The sequence below is a fragment of the Mustela nivalis genome (genome assembly GCF_964662115.1).
Source record: "Mustela nivalis genome assembly, chromosome: 11".
In the NCBI taxonomy this organism is placed as follows: domain Eukaryota; kingdom Metazoa; phylum Chordata; class Mammalia; order Carnivora; family Mustelidae; genus Mustela; species Mustela nivalis.
In genome coordinates, this window is record NC_139030.1 from 52,045,240 (window position 1) to 52,062,125 (window position 16,886).

Sequence of the window (16,886 nt, forward strand, 5' to 3'; positions counted from 1 at the left end):
AAGAAATCAAGTGGATCTTTGACACTATGAAGTCCTTGTTAATTTTTAGGTAAGCTAATGGTATTGGGTTGTATTGAAGGGGTTGTATTTTTGGAGAACTTATTCAGAGACTTATGTTGATAAAATTATGGATAAAATATTATGATGCCTGGACTTTTAAGCTAATCCAAAGTGAGAAGGCAAGCATAGATAAAACAAGATTAGCAATAGCTGAGGCAGTATGACTGAGGCAGAGTGATGAGTACAGAGGAGTTTGTTATACTTTCTTCTTATTTTTGTATATGTTTGAAATCTTTCATAACATGTCTATAATTTAAACAAACAAAATACATGTAACAAGGCCTTTTCTGTGAATCATGGATGAAACATACAGCCCCTGACATGGTTTGCATAGAACTAGTATTAGTTTAGTTCCATTTTACCCTTCTGTGTCTCATGCCTTGGAATATACACTTAGCGTCTCTTAATAAATATACATGATTTCTTTTCCCTTTTCCTCATTTTTAAGTTATTTTTTCTTGGTGTGTTGTGGAAATCTTTTTTTTTCTTTTTTCTTTTAATTGTTATGTCATTTAGCCAACATTTAGTACATGATTAGTTTTTTGATATAGTGTTCAACAATTCATTAGTTCACCATTTCCAAACAAGATAGGGTTATAAAATAAACGTTCTATGGTGTAGCAAAAGTTTCCAAACCCCCTTTGAGAAAGAAGGTCCCATACCTCTTGATTCATCCATCCCCAAGCTTGATTGTTGCACACAGTATTTCCAAATATGCATGATTTTTCCTTTGGCCTTTGTATCTCAAGTCACCAGAGTGGGAGAGAAATCCAGAGTGAGGTTGTAATAGCTCCAACCCATTCTTTTCTAAAGAGCCATGCCCCACGTCCCTAAGCAATGTTCAGATCTGACACTGCAGACTGTTAATTGCCCCCTGACAAGCTCTACTGGGGCAGTTAGGCAAGGGGAGAGAGAAAGCAACTGGAGGTGAAAACCTGAGTTTGCTGCCTTCTTCTCTTCCTCTCCCCTCCTCTCCCTACCCCTCTAAAACCCTTAGCTGCAATCCCCGCTTCCTCTTCTCTCCCTCTTTTCTTGCTCTCGGATCAGATCCCCCTCCTCACGGATCCCCTCGTCTGCCCCCCTCCCTACTCCCACAGCTGTGGGTAAGACGCACGCAGCAGCTGCGGTTGTGAGCTAAGCACTGGCGGCTGCGGGTCTCCTCTGCATCAACCCGCCCACGCCCGCCCGGTCTGGACGGCGAAGTCGCGTACCGGCCTTGGGATGAGGGCGGGGGAGAGGGTGGAGTGGCTGGGAGATGAGAGGGTGGAGTGGGAAGGACGCAAGAAACAACATCTAGGCGGCAGGCGGGGCTCCACTGCGCATCTGGCCAGGAGTGGTCTCTGGGTCAGTGGCTGGGCAGCCACCCCAGAGACGCGTTTCTAGCTGGGAATTCAGTGGGGCCCATTCACCGCCGAGCCATCCTGGCCTGTAGCATCAGCTGGTGAGGGCAGACGCCAGCCTAGCAACACCGCCTAAGCAACCAGAACTCCTCAGAAGGCCGGAGGGATCTGGGAAGAAAAAGAAGCCCAGGAGGAGAAAAGGGCTCCAGGGAGTTCTGCTTCTCAGGGTTCCCTCAGGTACTGTTGGAGACCCGTCACGTGGTTGCAAGTAAGTGTCTTTCCTTGCTGTGTGCCCAGCCCCAGAATGGTGAGAGCCACCGCCTGCAGCCAGCCTTTCCCACCCACCCCCAGCCTGCCCCACCCCATACACACCCTTAAGGTCTTTAGCAGTAGATTCAAGATTCTGGACCTGAATTAAGAGAGCTACTGCAAAATCAGCATTGGTCTGCGGATGTTTACTCTGCACTGTGCCTGTGGTCAGTTTTCTCATCCCACCAGGTAAGCTTCTGAAGTCACGACGCTTTACACTAAGAGCAGAACGTAGAGTTTCTAATTTCTGGAAACCCTGCATGGCAATGACTTTAAGGTTACATGACACAATGATAGAATATAGGGGATAAAAGCTTATGCAGAATGGAGTATACTTTAAAGGAATCCTGTGTCTTCTTTTAAATAACTTAGTGATTTTAAGATTGGTGCTTTTCATATGTGAATCAACGATATAAAATTAGGAACATAGATTAAAAAATTTAAAAAAAAAAGGCATAAATATGATGGAAAATGGTGTGCCCAGTTTAAAAGGCTGGGCATTTTGGTACTGTTTGGATCAACAGGTTTGTTTTTCTTTTTGTCTTGTTTAGCCTGTAAACTGCATACCTTCTGGAAGTTTTCTTCTAGCAGTGATGAGGCATTCATTGTGACTCTGGTTATATGTTGCCTCTATTACTTAGGATATTGGTCAAAGCAAGACAAATGATAAAAATATGTAGAATGACACACTGATATGCTCCCTTTATTAGTGGAAACGATGGAGTCAAATATGGGTATTGGTCAGAAAATTCTCTTGAAATGAGAAGTTTGGGTGGTATTTTGTAGATACTTTTCTTCCTAACTATTGTTCAGTAGAGTGGTTTATGGCAAAATAGAAGGAATCTGGGCTCTATAATAAACAGAGCCTTGTGCACCACCATACTTGCTATTTTCCAGCTCTAATTAAAGTTTCTAAAATCCAGCCACTAATTTTACAAATCAAGAAGATAAGTCTCATAAGTAATTTTTAAGGTTACTTAGCTAATCAATGATGAGCTAAAAGTCCAATGAAGACTTGAGATTTAGAATGATATTTTTTTTCATTTTTTAAAAATGAGTCATTTAACTTTTGATTAAGCTTTATTCTTCTTATTTGTAAAAGACATCAAAAGCTTACATATTCTGGTAAGAACTGAATAACACAGATTACATGAAGGGTTTTGTGAATGTAATATCATGTGTAACTGTTGCTTATATAAGGAATTATTTCATGTTTTTATCCACTTCACTATTCTAGTTCTCATTTTACGTCTCTATAAAAATGAAAGGGACTTTGACAGCCTCAGTACAATGCACTAAAGGAAAATATATTCAAATCTAGGTTCCGATCTCTTGGCATCTGTACAAAGTATATTCTAACCTGTGAGACTCCATCTTCACAAAATTGTGTGCCATGATTAACAATTCATATTTAAATACTTTTGAATATTCTCAAAATAAACTCTACCTTCTTCCTCTTTTTGGCTTTAAGTTTTATTTTAGAGTTATGGTCTTACTTTCTTGGGACCTTAAGTGTATTAGATATTGCTAAATTTATTTGGCCCATTAATTTATGTAGGAGAAGTGAAAGTTTATGTATACAATATTCTACTCTTAACTGCTGGGATTCATTATAATCCTGGCTTCAAGAAAGAGGGACTGTGAACCCCTTCTTTCCAATGATGTGTTTGAAAACAGTAGGAGAAAAACCTGAAATTGGATGTAGGCTCAACAAAAGGGACTTAGAGACCACTGATGACATAGGCCCCAAGACCTGCTGTTACTTAGAAGTCTCCACTAAGGAGCAGAAGGTAGAGCCAAACACCTAGGAACTGGGCATTCTGTCTCATAGCCTCCTGTGGGAGAGGCTCTGGTAGGGTAGCTGATATACACTCCCACTAATTTTGCCCAGGCAAGATGAATATAGCTTTAAAGCGCTCTGGAAATGAAACAGCAGTGTTTTGCTCAATACCTTACTTAGGGAAGAAGTATCCTAATACTTCTCAGTCCTAGATCTCTGTACCACAATGGGGCTACTCAGAGACTGACTGAAAACCCTATACCTAGCATCATCGACCCTCTCTTGAAAGCTTATGGTGGGGGCATTAGTATAAAAACTTCATTTGGGGGACTCTGGTTCTCCTATTTTCAGTAACCAGTATCAATTTGGTCAGCCATTGGAGGATATCTGCAAGTGCCACCCATGTTGACTAGCTTTTGGCAATGTAATCATCCACTATCATATGAACTTGTACAGATCTCATTTTCCCTGAGTTGGCCCCTTTCTCTTCTTTTAGTGTGAGCTGAACAAGACCAGACAAGTAAGTCGTCACCTCCGCAATGCTGAAGGAGGAAACCTTTAAGGCTGAAGAGAAAGTTTTCATTTGAGGGCTTCTAGGGATGTTTTTCAGCTGGTCTGTATCTCTTGGCCCAGCCGTGATTATGATTTCTGTAGATTTGTTCATTCATTGTTATTTATAAATCAGACTTACTCTAGTTGTACTCCATGCCAGTGGGAGATCCCTCCTTCATCTGGCAAATAGTTATCCCTCGTATATACATAGTATTCTGGACTGAAGTGACTCAGCTTATTGCTAGCTGAGGATAACTACTCTGTGTACAGTTGTGGACACCACAATCATTGTGGTGGCAGGCAGGTGCCAGACTGACTAGATGAACATCAAACAAAAGGTTAACCAAAATGCTGAAGCTAGCACCCTCACTGACACCACGCCCACAACCCTGGCCAGAGAAATTATGACTTTAAAAGTCTGAGATTAGGACAGAGTGTTTGGTTTTAAACTAGAACCAAAGGATTCTGATTTGGGGGCCACAGTACCTGGTTGAACATATGGGGCTTAGTAGAATATTTCTTTCCTTCTACTTCAGATGCTAGAGTGAGGCAACTGATCCACCAGTCTTTAATTCTCTGCGTTCTCCCAGAGTTTGCAGGGTCCAAGCACCTGATTACAGGCTATAACTTTGGCTCTGATCCATATCTAGTCTCACCCTAACATGTTTCAAAGTCATTCTCCAATTTGAGAAGGAGTTGAATATCTATGAGTTTGGTTCTACGTTTGAAAAACTAGAGTAATTTTGGGGTGAGAGTAGATCCTGGAAATGCAGACCAACTCTTTCAGAGTGATCAGAAGCAGAGGCAAGTAGTCAGTTCTAAGAGGCCTCCAGGATTCCAGTAAATGTGCCAGTTTGGGAATTTTTAAAAGAATTTTGTATTCCATAGATCTGATTTTATCTAAAACGATATGCAAAAAGGCCTCAGGATTGCTGGTGGGTATAGAAGTTACATGTATAACAATCTCTCCTTTGTATTATTCTAGCAGGGGCAAAAATTCATTCCTCCTTCCTGAGTTCGTAAATGGACTCTGGCCAGGTTCTTCTGGTCAAGGGTCTGACTGACTAGGGTCACAAGAACAGTTAGTTCTGTAAAGATTCTGGCTTTTCCCCAATATGCTTGTTTTGGTGGGCTGGACAGGCACAGCTTGGAAGTTGTTATTGTATCCATAGAAATAAGGGAACCATGCTAGTGAACCATGAGGTTGCTATAGAGAAGTTCAAGTGGGCTTAGTTAAAACTGAGGCAGCTTTCCTTCATGTTCCTGGAAGCATTCCCTGCCTGCATTGGTGGTCATAATGGCTCACTTCTGAGACTCCATCCTACACAGTGACTTACTGTCTTGCATCCACTCAGAGGCTTTCAAATATCCACTGAGCTTTCCATGGGCTAATTCTGGTAAGTGTATTTGAGACCAGATGCTAAGATTTTGTCACATGATACTTTTGTCCAGATTTCTTCTCTTCAGTATAAGATGTACCACTCTGAATGTGTATGACCTGCACTCCTCCTCCCTGGCAAGAAGATACTTGTAAAGATCTCAGCTCCTGGTTATTTTAATGAACCATTACTAGAATCTAAGTTTGCTAAATTGGCAGGGGAATTCAGTTTTCAGAAGAGATCTTTTTGTTTAAGGGACAGTTGGGGCTTGTCTGTTGGGATTTTTGGTGGTACTCATTTATTTACAAGGGTGTTTTACTAGTTTTTTAATCCAGAAGAATTCCTGGATTATAATTCCTGGAGAATATAATCAAAACAAAATGGCAATGCCTACATATGTTTTTGAGAAAGTTACTTACTTACAATTTTCCTCTGCAGGATGATGTATTCTAGGAATACTTGACTGAAGTCAGAATATATGAAATATATGAAAATGTCATATATAAATATATGGTAGATTATGTTCAAATAGTATAGAAATATTAGCCAGAAGGTGACAAAATTCCCTGACAGTTTTTCCATCCCTCTCCATAGATGTAGCAACTTCCTTCCTTCCAGAGGGGCATCATCATGCATGAACTAGCATATTTAACACTATGTATGCAGTTCTTATAAAATACGTTAGTCAAAGGTAAACAATGCAACCCAATTTCAACATTAGGTTTTCACTAATTTACTTTGGGAATCTTTCCATATGAGCACAGACATATATGACTCATTTTTCAGTATTACTAAATAGCATTCCGTGATAGCAAGATTTTGAAATTTATGGTATCAGTTCCTTAGGGTAGACTATTTGATTATTTCTAGTCTTTGGAACTGAAAGTGTGGTGTGACTAACATCTTGGCAAACATACTTTCTCAAACTTTAACAAGAATATTTATAGGACAACTTAATTGAGGGCCGATGAGTACCATGCAACTTTAATTTAGAAACTATTGCCAAACAGAAAAAATAATGCAAAAAAAATAACAGATATTATTTACCTTTCTAGCTGAACTGTGTGAGGGTGCCCATTGCTTCCATATCAAGGTTGCATCCATTGAGAAGAGTTTCAGTGATGTGTTCTAGAACTTTACAGTAAAAATAATTGACTATTTTAATCTTATCCATATATGTCAAAATTTCATGAGCTTCAGTCATCTTTCTTCATAGCTTTCTACTTCCTAAAAGACAGTGATATTATTTTTGTATCCTCCATAAGAAAAAAAAATCAATGCGTCTCATATCATTTGAGTCCTAAATTCTGGAGAAAAAAAAAGGGGAGAGAGGTCTCTAAAGGAAAAGGCTCTACACCAGGGAATTTAGCTGTGAGTCATCACAGAATGTGGGAAGGATGAAATGTAAGCCATAATATATATAGGAAGTGCATTTAAGTGGTCTCAATGAACAAAAATGTCAATCTAAATTGGTCACTTCACTAAAGCTGGTATGCTTCCTACTTTCTCAACACTATAGATTCAGTTTAATGATCACATTAACTCTGTCTCCTTCACTTATGCATGTAATACCTTCCAGTCTCAAGTTAATTTGTTTATCAGCCTTGTCATTACTGTCATTACTTTTTTTTTAAGTTATCTGAATGTCATTGGTACAATAAGCTTGATGCATTGTCCATGTCGAAACTAAGTGAGAAGTCTTTTTGCCCTCATCTCCTATTCCATATCCAAGTGAAATTGACATTTGGGGTATTATCCTGACTCTGTGGATCCACGGTCTTATTTTTATTTTTGTTTTATTTTTCATAATTTATGTTATCTTGCTATCTGATCTACACCCTTGTGAGCTACCATGAATCTTTTTAGTAAATACATTAGGAAAATAAATATATATTATCTGGTATACAGTGGAACATCTCATAATTCTCTTTGACAAAGCTACTCTAGCTCATCCTAGGATCAACTCCAGCTTCCCAGAAAGCAGAGAGTTTTCCATACAGCTATTAGATGGTGTTGTTCCCATTCCCTGAAGTGGGAAGAAAGTAAAGGAGTTGAGCATGCCCTGGGGCAGTCATTTCTTACATGTGTGGACTCTGTCTTCCCAGCCTGACTTCATTATTGGCAGGCTCTACTTTGGGAATCAAACTGAGGAATAGGGGAGGAGAGTGAGAGGAAAAACACTGACTTCTGGAATCATCTTTTTTACCTGTCCTTCATTATCTCTAAGAAGATGCAGCTGTAGTTGTCGATACAGAATTCTATCCACGTAGTCTCTTCCCTTGGAACTCAGGTAAAGAGATGGAACATTGGTTCTCTGCTTGTGTCATTCATCATCCCACTAAAGATGATTTTGAAAAGGAAAAAGAATGCTATTAATAATTAGTTCTTGGGGCACCAGGGTGGCTCAGTGGGTTAAGCCTCTGCCTTCTCCTTAGGTCATGATCTCAGGGTCCTGGGATCGAGCCCCGCATCGGGCTCTCTGCTCAGTGGGGAGTCTGCTCCCCCTCCCCCTACCTGCCTCTCTGCGTACTTGTGGTCTCTCTCTCTGTCAAATAAATAAATAAAATCTTTAAAAAAAAATTAGTTCTCAACAATAGACATAAATCCAAACTGTCCTCCAAAACTGTGACTTTTGGCCATGCTACTTAAATATGAGATTAGATGTACTGGAAACAAGAGGAAGAGTAGAAGGAAAAAGATTCATTATCTTGGAAGGAACTGGAAGGAATAGGATAAGGTAGATGTCCCAGTTGCATTTCTTTGTTTTTAAACATTAGAGGTATTTTGCAGCAGGACCTCTGTGGCAAAATGGCTACATCTGGTAAGATCATTGCCAACTAAACACGCAGAGAATGAGGACTGTTTTAGAGCTGAGGAGTAAATAAATAAATACATAAAAAGTACCTAAAGAGGTGAAAAACACATGAATCATCTGGAGGAGTTATGTTCCTAAGCAGGTATTTGCCTTAGCAATTCTGGTATAGCTTTATCTCTTATAGTTAGGAGCTCAGACAAGAAAAAACAACAATTCCCCAAAATGTAATGATGTCTCTGCTTTCTTTATAAATGAGGATGGATGGAGCCTGGCTATTAGCCAAAAGAATCTGTCTAGCAAGCTGCATTAGATTTATCTCAAGAGGCCCAAGCTCAAGATATTCTGAAATTATCTGTGTGGCTTGGGCTGCTGCTTTCTAGATTTTCAATATTATCACCAGGAGACTTCTAACATGCAGTCAAGAGCTGGTATAATTCAAATCCACTGTGAAGAGGATTTTCTTTCCATACAGCTATCAGTACCACCATCCTCTCACCTTCTCTGTACTCTCAGAGGCCCCAGGATTCACATCTAGTCAGCTGCTCACATTATGCTACATTGTTCAAGTCTTGTGCCCATCTCAAGTTAAGCCAGAGCCAAACTAGGTGCTAGAGGTCTATGGTTGTCTTTATGTGACAACTGGCTCTGAACACTTCTATCTGGTCACAGATTTCAGGCAGTCTGTGGATCTCTGAGTTTAGTTCTACTACTCAAAAGTGGGCAAAAATGAAGGTTCAAGGAACTCTAACAGTGTCAGTGCAGATTAAGAGGATGCTTAGGGAGGTCAGCTTGTTGTGAATGTCCCCAAAAGCTCCAGGGAGAGTGCCAGTTTGGGTTTTTTCAAACAGAAACTGGGGTCAGGTCTTACAAATCAGAGGAGCCAGTTGCATCAAGTACTTCAGGATTGAAGGCAAATTGTAGAATCTGGTTGCCTGACAGAGGCCCTTTGCATTCCTCTGAGAAGAAACAAAGGGTACTTTTCTCTCAATTGTTGAACCCTAACGTGGCCTCTGGTCAAAAATTTTTGGTCAAGGATCTGACAGATTAAGTTCACTATGAATATAATTCTAGGAAGATCCTGGCTCCTTTACAACTTGCTCATTTTTGGGGGGTAACAAGGGATAATTCAGAAATTCCAGAGGTCAATTTCACAAAGCAATAGAAATTTTGAGAACATCTGGAGAAATTTGGGACATCAAGTGATTTGGAATGCTGGGTTAGACTCCCTTCACAGACTGATTGGTAGGGATCAAAACCTTCATTGTCTTGGGAGATTCGAGTAGGAATATTTAAGACAGAATCAACTTTACTTTTGTGTTCCTGGCAACCTCACTTCCTATTGTCTTCATCACTTTTATGTATAGTGAAAGTCCTTAGTGAGGCAGGAGACCTTCACGGAGATCCTGTTCCCAGTCAACTGCATCCACAGTAGTGGATGCAACTGCAACACAGTGGTGTTTCAACTGCCACAGAGTTTTCCTTCTGTTCACCTTTCTTCCTAAATTTGCAATCTGATACAAAAAGAGAGACTTTGCTATCTGACCCTGCTTATGGACTTCTAATTCTATTGGGTATATTGACTATGTCATTCTGAAGCTTAATGTCTTAGACTGCTCCTATCCCAAGAAGAGAGACATTAATAGTTCTGATTATTGGAAATTTGACATTTTGGAGATGACTTTAATTCCAGTCTTTGTTGCTCTTGAAGCTTAGTTTTCAGAGATGACCAAGATGACGTGGTTCTTATTTGCTTACAAGTCTGTCTCCCATTGTCCTTAAATTCAGTGACTGTATTTTATTAATATTTCCAGCACTTCTGTCTGGCACAGTGCTTGGCACCTAGTAAGTATATATTCCACAATGATTGCTAAATAAATTATGTCAAAAGCAAACACCGTGGTTAAATTTACTGTCATAAATGACATATCAAGGGGCACCTGGGTGGCTCAGTGGGTTAAAGTCTCTGCCTTCGGCTCCGGTCATGATCCCGGGGTCCTGACCTCTCTGCTCAGCAGGGAGCCTGCTTTCCTTCCTCTCTCTCTGCCTGCCTCTCTGCCTACTTGTGATCTGTGTATGTTAAATAAATAAATAAAATCTAATAAATAAATAAATAAATAAACAAATAAATGACATATCAAAATGTGAGTGTTGGATCCATGATCAAAGGAGTGAGACTGATACAAAGTGAAGGTCAAGCAAAGCTTTATTTCACACCAAGCATCGAGAATCAGACTGACCGGCCAGGCCCGTCTCTTGCAAAGAGGCCGCCCCTCCCAGCCTCACAGACTAACTTTTATAGAGTAAAGGGCATGTGGTTGAGCCTGGCCACACACAGGTGGCCAACTGAATTACAATTCACCCTATAGTAGCTATTTGAACTAGCCTCTCACTCTGGTCAGAATTGGCGCCTAAAAGGCAGGGTCCACATTCTTGGGTGGTTAGGGAGGTGCTTTCCTGATTGGATGTCTCCACCTGGCTTGACTCATCCTTGTATTCTGGGCCCTGTTACCTCCCTCTGACCTGACACTCCTGGTATATGGGCTCTGTTATCAGGGGCTGGCTGGTCAGTCATATTTTACTGGTTTCCCAGACTTGTTTCTAAGTAAATTCCTCTGTGGGGGCGGGGCAGGGTCAATCTAAGTTTACTACATAAACAACAAAATGGCCTGCTCTGGCTAAGTAGGCCCTTACAGTGAGAACAGTTTTTTAAAGAAAAATTGAAGCTCAATTTTCAAATATATCTATAATTAAAATGTTAAACTATAGAACTATAATAAAAATGTGATTTTTATAATAAAAAATAAAAATAATTTAAAAATTCATAATAAAATTATAACTATATATCATGTACATTATATTATATAATATTTTATATATTATATTATAAGGTCATAATAAAAATTTAAAAATAAAATAAAAAATTTAAAAACTTAAAAAATTTAAAAATAATAGTTCTTTCTGCAATGTAACCTATTCCAATAATCTGCTCCAAGGGGTCTGAGAGGGGTTAGGACAAGGGAACTAAGGAGGGATAAAAGGTAACAAAATCTGAAGCCACCAAAAGCCCAGAACTAAGATCCAAAGTGGGTCAGTACTAGATCAAACACACATATTGAGGAGCCTTGGCTAAAAAGAATCAGACACACATATTGAGGAGCCTTGAACTCTGGGCAGAACATAATTACAGAGAATGTAAAGATCAGAGCCATAAAATCAAAAGTCATTTAAGTCAAGAAAGAGTAAACAATTCCAGGGCCAAGAAAAATAGTTGGCATTAAACAAAGTGGTCACTAACTGGAGTGAAAAGATGGAGATACACAAAGAATCCAGAAATATGAATTATACAGTAAATGGAATGAAGCCTGAACCAGTTTTGGAGACTGGAGCTTGTATGCTTACTGGACTAGATGGCTATTTATGTTATGTTAAGTCTCTCCAGCCAGCTGCCTTCCAGTCAGTCTACCTACATAGAAATAGTTATACCATTAAGACATTAAGTCACTGGGTAATAACTGTGACATACTTTAGATTATTCTTATAATAAAAAGAAACACCATCAGCTTCTTCTAAAGCTTAGTGGCATCTAGGAATCTTAAGGGACGTGTGTTCTGCCTTATTTATCCAAGAGTCAACCTTCATCAATCTCAATCCTTCTAGCTATATCTTAGGATAAGAAAACAACACTTAGGATAAGGAAGAGGGAGAAGTTTTAGAAGAGCCAGAACTTTAAAGTTTGGTTGATTTTCCCCCCATTGGAAATCTTGGACTGCCAAGATTGCTGGAGGCAATTATTAGAAGAAGAAGCAGATAGAAGCAAGTAACTTGTAGCAGAAGGAATAAAATATAGAAGCCTGATGATAAAAGAGATATAAATAAGTAAAGCAGAAGAAAATGTAAGAAGCAGAACTCTTTGAGTTTTAAAAATTATTTAAGGATGTCACAGTATTGCTCAGTATTCCTCAGGGTGCCTGGGTGGCTCAGTTATTAACTGTCTACCTTTGGTGCTGGGATCCAGCCTTGGGTCATTGGACTCCCTGCTCAGTGAGGAGCCTGCTTTTCCCTCTCCCTCTGCTTGTGTTCCCTCTCTTGCTGTCTCTATGTCAAACAAATAAAAATCTTAAAGAAAAAAAGGATGTCATAGTATTGCAGTTACTATAATTGAATATTATTACTTTGATTTATCAGTAAGAAATTAAATAAGGGACACCTGGGTAGCAGTCAGTTAAGCAGCTGACTCTTGGTTTTAGCTCAGGTCATGATCTCAGAGTCATGAGATACCTCTGGATGCGTCATGGATGCATCTGCATCAAGCTCCGTGCTCAGTGCAGAGTCTACTTGAGATTCTGCCACACCTGCTAAAATAATTAAATCTTTAAAAAAAGAGAAATTAAATAACATTCTGCCTATTCTTTTTATAAATTCCATGAAATAATACAATAATTTCAATTAAAAAGGTGGTTAACCATAAAAATACCATGCTTTAAAGGATTCAATAGTAAAAGCTAGTATTTATTGTGTAGTAACCAGCAGACACTGTTCTAGGTGCTTTATATTTATTAACTCTTTCAATGCTCACATTCCCTTTCTTATTCCCACTTCCTATTCATGTTTATGTTTGAGGAAACTGAGGAATGGAGAGGTTAAGTATTTTGCTTAAGGTCATAATTAGAAAGTGTTAAAGCCCAGGTTTGAATCCAGATAATCTAGCTCTAGAACCAAACATTTTTCCAAATTTTTATTAAATTTTTATTAATATTTTAAACTTACAGAAAAATTTTCAGACCTGTGTAATGAACACCCATACACTCAGAACCTAGAGTCTTCAATTATCATTTTATAATATTTAACTTATCATTTATCTATCTATGCACTACTCAAACCATCTGTCCACTCTTTATATTTCCATATTGCTTTTCAAAATAAGTTGCAAACACCATCAGACCTCACAATAAACACTAAATATAATTCATATATTTAAGTAGAATTCAGTATTTGTTTATAGACTTTTTTATTTTCTCATTTTTATTTATTTATTTGGGGAGCAGGGGGCAACTAAGAATTTTAAGCAGGCTTCATGTTCAGCGCAGAGCCCAGTACAGGGCTGAAACCACGACCTGAGCTGAAATCAAAAGTCGGACGCTTAACTGACTGAGCCACTCTGTTTATGGGCTTTTTAAAGGTAAAAAAAAGTTAAATGTACAAACTTGAAGTGTATCGTTTGGCCAGTGTTCACCAACATGTATAGCCTTGTGCTCTGAAGTCCTAATAGGCTGTTGAACATCATTTTCACCCTAGAAAGTTGTATCATCCCTCCTACTCAATTCCTGTTCCACACCTAGAGATTAGTTTGTCTGTTCTAACACTTCATATAAAGTGGATCGTATAGTTTGTAATACTTGCTGGAAGTCTTCTTTCACTCAGTGTAATGTTTGTCTATCATTACTTCATTTGTTTTTATTGCTGGGATTGTGTTCTATTATATAAGAGTCCACAGTTTTTATTTTTCTGTCTGTTTTCTTCATGGACAACTGAGCTGTCTCCTTTTTTTGGGTAATTATACTTTATATTTTTTATGTTTTTCCACATATTTACCAAATCTCTTACTCTTCATTTCTTCTTGAAACTCTAAATTTCCAGCTAAAACATCTAAAAATATCTTTGTGTTTTTTCTTGGAAGATACTTTTGCTTTATGTGGAATTCTAGATTTACCTTTTTTTTCTTCCAACACTTTAAAGACATTATTACACAGTCTTCTGGTTTCTGTATTTTTGTGATGAGAAGCCAGTAATCATCTTATTATTGTTTCCTAACATATGCCACTTTTCTTTAAGTGCTTTCAGTATTTTGAATGATATCTCTTATTTTTTATCCATGTAATTGTTTTGTGATTTATTTTTTATCCATGTGATTTAAAACAGTAAAACACTTATTAGTAGTGATACATAAATCACTTGCTTTATAAACTTTTTGAAATCATAAATGTTAAATGATAGGTAGGTGCTTTTCAATGGACTGTCCTTAATATCATTCTATAAAGATATAAAGAAATTCTATAAAAAATTTTACATTTGCAAGGACACATAATTTTTTGATATATAAATTTCAACTCTTTATATATCTATAAAACTATATAACCATATTGGTATATATATGTATATTAATATATACACATATATTTATGTATGTATATAAAATAGTATACACATACATATATAGTCTAATAATATACACATACATATATGGTCTAATTATCTTTATTAAGCTCCAGATCCAAATTCCTAATTAATATCTGAATTTTATTTTTAAAGATTTTATTTATTTATTTCTCATAGAGAGAGAAGTGAGAGCAAGCACAGGCAGACAGACTGGCAGGCAGAGGCAGAGGGAGAAGCAGGCCCCCACCAAGCAAGGAGCCTGATATGGGACTCGATCCCAGGATGCTGGGATCATGACCTGAGCCGAAGGCAGCTGCTTAACCAACTGAGCCACCCAGGCGTTTTGATTTTGGATAGTTCAGATACACCTCAAACCCCCAAAATACAAAACATTACCTCATCTTTTCCTAATCTAAACTGATACTTCTTCCATATTCCATACACTTTATATGGTATAGCAGTCAATCATATGATCCAGATGTGTGTGTGTGCGTGTGTGTATGAACATATTTTAGTAGACGCACCTGATATCATATCATGACTGCTTTATTCTTAGCTATCAAAATACTATTCTGAGCAGTCTCATGAATAGAAATTCGTTTGAGGTATACCAATGAGGTAATTTTCTTTTTTTAAATACATTCTTTTTTAAAATACATTCTCTTCTTTTTCAAAATACATTCTCTAGAGTTCTCTCTAGAGAACCGCTTTATTTATTTATTTATTTATTTATTCGTTTGTTTATTTATTTATTTATTTGTTAGAGGGAGAGCACAAGAAGGGGGGAGCAACAGGCAAAGGGAGAAGCAGACTCCCTGCTGAGGAAGGAGGCTGATGCGAGACTGACCCCAGGACCTGGGGATCATGGCCTGAGCTAAAGGCAGGTGCTTAACTGGCTGAGCCACCCAGATATCACCCAATGAAGTAAATTTCTATTACTCAATTTCTGTTACTCAAATTGCTGGGATAAAGTATATACATTTTAATTTAGATAATTAGTTCTAGATCTCCTTCCAGAAAAGTTGTATTATTAACACTACCAAAAAAAAAAAAAAGTTTATTGGAGTGCTTATTTCCTCAAATGCTAGCCAGTAGTTTGCTTCATTAAATTAGGACTTCCTTTTTAAATTATTATAAATATGTTCATTTAAGTTTTCTTTTTATAACTTGGATGTTTCGTTTTTTTAAATTTATTTTTCATTTAAATCACCAAACATCTAAGGTTTTGGTTTTTTTTTGTTGTTGTTGTTATTATGAATCTTGGAACACTGAAAAAAATAAAATTAAGGTGTTAAAAATAATTTTAAAACATTTTTAAAAAGGAGTATATGGAACAAGGATAATGGGCACTGCCCAATTCTGAACCTCCACAAATATACTCCATAAATAATACAGGACAAAAAGAAAAAACATAACTATATAAAACCCACACAATCATCATTAACTAGAAAGCAGAGAATGATTGAACTTCAAAATGCTTGTTAAAAAAACCAGATTCATTTGCACACTCTTTCATGCTCCAAAAACTTTAGGGAAAATAATTTCTAAATTTATTTAAAATGACTAACAGAGGGCGCCTGGGTGGTTCAGTGGGTTAAGCCGCTGCCTTCGGCTCAGGTCATGATCTCAGGGTCCTGGGATCAAGTCCCGCATCGGGCTCTCTGCTCAGCAGGGAGCCTGCTTCCTCCTCTCTCTCTCTGCCTGCCTCTCTGCCTACTTGTGATCTCTCTCTGTCAAATAAATAAATAAAATCTTTAAAAAAAAATAACTAACAGAGAAAATGCTCACCTGAATTGTGAAAATAATGGGGGGGGGGAGCATTTTCCATCTGGGTATCTGCAAAAGAAAATAGGGGGAGGGGGCATAGGCAGTGTCCTAAGTCATAGTCAAGATCACAGCCAACAACTGGCAGAAGCAGTCCAGTGAGCATCATAATAGCTCTGCTCAGATCACCAAAAGTATAGCACTGGCCACTGCTACTGCCTCTGTTGCTACTATCGCTCCCAAAACTGCTGAAAGTTTCTGCTGAAGCTTCTTTCTCTCTTGCCAAAAAAAGGGATTCTCCACTGCCTCTCTTACTTTGTGTCATTAAATCAAAATTAGAAATCTTGAGCTGATGCAGTTGGTTTGCTTGGAAAGGTCATGTTGTCACTCCTTAGACTCATGAGACCCTGGAAAATCGTTATCTACATTAGCTTTCCTTTTCACTTCTTTTGCGGGAGGACTCCCACCATGATTCATACAATGACAAATTTTCTAAATCATGTTAAGCAGCAGCACCTCCTCCCCTCCAAATTAATGTCTACTATGCTAGCTCACCTTCAATTTTACAAAAACTTCCAAAATATTTGAGTTTGACAACATTTACAACAAAGAAAATTTCCAGACAATTCCGCATGACATCAACCTGTCAGTTATTCAGTGAAACTGAAACCTAGGGTTTTTGGATATCTCTAAGGTAGCTATACTAAGGTAGCAATTGTTTACACTTGTCT

The 16,886-nt window shown here is 38.1% G+C and overlaps 1 protein-coding gene and 1 long non-coding RNA gene across 2 annotated transcripts in view; one reads left to right on the forward strand and one right to left on the reverse strand.

Annotated features, from left to right (window-relative positions):
• The window catches only part of LOC309843917, a 51,447-nt gene extending 43,712 nt beyond the window's left edge, over window positions 1-7,735 (reverse strand). The window contains exons 1-2 of the long non-coding RNA XR_014300415.1: window positions 7,627-7,735; window positions 6,468-6,554 (exon numbers count right to left, since the gene is read on the reverse strand). This is a non-coding gene — a long non-coding RNA (uncharacterized lncRNA). The remainder of the gene's footprint in view (window positions 1-6,467; window positions 6,555-7,626) is intronic.
• SCN7A (sodium voltage-gated channel alpha subunit 7) overlaps window positions 1,525-16,886 on the forward strand; it is an 84,526-nt gene continuing 69,164 nt past the window's right edge. The window contains exon 1 of the mRNA XM_082689889.1: window positions 1,525-1,668. The gene's annotated coding sequence lies outside the window, so the exon portion shown is untranslated. The remainder of the gene's footprint in view (window positions 1,669-16,886) is intronic.